The sequence below is a fragment of the Anopheles moucheti genome (assembly GCF_943734755.1).
Source record: "Anopheles moucheti chromosome X unlocalized genomic scaffold, idAnoMoucSN_F20_07 X_unloc_70, whole genome shotgun sequence".
Classification (NCBI taxonomy): domain Eukaryota; kingdom Metazoa; phylum Arthropoda; class Insecta; order Diptera; family Culicidae; genus Anopheles; species Anopheles moucheti.
Genome location: NW_026453582.1, coordinates 17,501 through 20,000, shown reverse-complemented (window position 1 = coordinate 20,000; position 2,500 = coordinate 17,501).

The following is a 2,500-nucleotide window of genomic DNA, read 5'->3' as shown; positions in this document are numbered from 1 at the left end:
AAGTTGAAGCAAATGGGCCCTAGAGTATGAAAAGTGAAACCACGGATCGATTTGAGAAATTAAAATTTTTTGTATGGGAGGGCCCCTGCTAGAACATTTTTCCCAAGTGCGACCATTTTACCCAGTGAGTCAAAAAAAAATTTTTTTCACGGTGACTCAAAACTTCAATATTAGACTTCCCTGAGTATGAAAAGTGAAACGAAAATCATTTTTGAAAAGAAAAAAATTTTGTATGGGAGGGCCCCTGCTAGAACATTTTTACCAAGTGCGACCATTTTACCCGGTGAGTCAAAAAAAAATTTTTGTATGGGAGGGCCCCTGCTAGAACATTTTTCCCAAGTGCGTCGATTTTGGGTCGCCGACACAAGCTCGGGTCAAAAAAATTTTTTTTTCACGGTGACTCAAAACATCAATTTTAGACTCCCCTGAGTATGAAAAGTGAAACGAAAATCATTTTTGAGAAGAAAAAATTTTTGTATGGGAGGGCCCCTGCTAGAACATTTTTCCCAAGTGCGTCGATTTTGGGTCGCCGACACAAGCTCGGGTCAAAAAAATTTTTTTTTCACGGTGACTCAAAACATCAATTTTAGACTCCCCTGAGTATGAAAAGTGAAACGAAAATCATTTTTGAGAAGAAAAAATTTTTGTATGGGAGGGCCCCTGCTAGAACATATTTCCCAAGTGCGTCGATTTTTGGGTCGCCGACACAAGCTCGGGTCAAAAAAATTTTTTTTTCTCGGTGACTCAAAACATCAATTTTAGACTCCCCTGAGTATGAAAAGTGAAACGAAAATCATTTTTGAGAAGAAAAAATTTTTGTATGGGAGGGCCCCTGCTAGAACATATTTCCCAAGTGCGTCGATTTTTGGGTCGCCGACACAAGCTCGGGTCAAAAAAATTTTTTTTTCACGGTGACTCAAAACATCAATTTTAGACTCCCCTGAGTATGAAAAGTGAAACGAAAATCATTTTTGAGAAGAAAAAATTTTTGTATGGGAGGGCCCCTGCTAGAACATATTTCCCAAGTGCGTCGATTTTTGGGTCGCCGACACAAGCTCGGGTCAAAAAAATTTTTTTTTCACGGTGACTCAAAACATCAATTTTAGACTCCCCTGAGTATGAAAAGTGAAACGAAAATCATTTTTGAGAAGAAAAAATTTTTGTATGGGAGGGCCCCTGCTAGAACATTTTTCCCAAGTGAGTCGATTTTTGGGTCGCGACACAAGCTCGGGTCAAAAAAAATTTTTTTTTCATGGTGACTCAAAACATCAATTTTAGACTCCCCTGAGTATGAAAAGTGAAACGAAAATCATTTTTGAGAAGAAAAAAATTTGTATGGGAGGGCCCCTGCTAGAACATTTTTCCCAAGTAAATTCGATTTTACCCGGTGAGTCAAAAAATTTTGAAAAAAATATTTTGCCAAAATCGTGTTCATTGCCTATTATAAGGGACCAGGTCAGCTCACACGCATTTTTGGAGACCATATGGAAAGTGCGTCTGGGATTGCGGAAATTAAGTTTAGAGTGTTAAATGATGGTTTCGCAATCCCGAAAGGCTCAAAATCCACCCTAAGGTCCCCTGGGTGAAATGTGGTTTCCAAGGTGTGAGCGCTATCGGTGATAGAGTTGGAATGTGATTTCCAGAGCGCAGGGCGACTGGGCTTAGAGCGAAAATCATAGACAAGGGTAAGTATTGGACTGAACGACTCGAAGCAAACGAAAATCATAGACAAGGGTAATGGACTGAACGACTCGAAGCAAACGAAAACCACACACAAGAGTAATGGACTGAACGAATCGAAGCAAACGAAAACCACACACAAGAGTAATGGACTGAACGAATCGAAGCAAACGAAAATCACATACAAGAGTAATGGACTGAACGAATCGAAGCAAACGAAAAACCACAGACAAGAGTAATGGATGTGAACGAATCGAAGCAAACGAAAACCAAAGACAAGAGTAATAGAGTGAACGAATCGAAGCACACGAAAACCATGAACACAGGGATAACTGAGAACGAACCTACCTATCAGAGCATGTGAAAGCATGGACAAGAGTACTGAAAATCGGACCAAACCTCTAGAAGCACACGAAAATCATGGACAAGAGTACTCAAAAACACGGACCAAACCTATCGAAGCTCACGAAAACCATGAACACAGGGATAACTGAGAACGAACCTACCTATCAGAGCATGTGAAAGCATGGACAAGAGTACTGAAAATCGGACCAAACCTCTAGAAGCACACGAAAATCATGGACAAGAGTACTCAAAAACACGGACCAAACCTATCGAAGCTCACGAAAACCATGAACACAGGGATAACTGAAAACGAACCGAACCTCTCGTAGCAAACGAAAAACATGGACAAAATTATTCGAAACGAACCGAAGCTCGATGCGAAAAACATGGAAAAGCAAGCCCGTAAGTCGCACTATCAAGCCCATAAGTCGCACTATCAAGCCCATAAGTCGCACTATCAAGCCCGTTAGTCGCA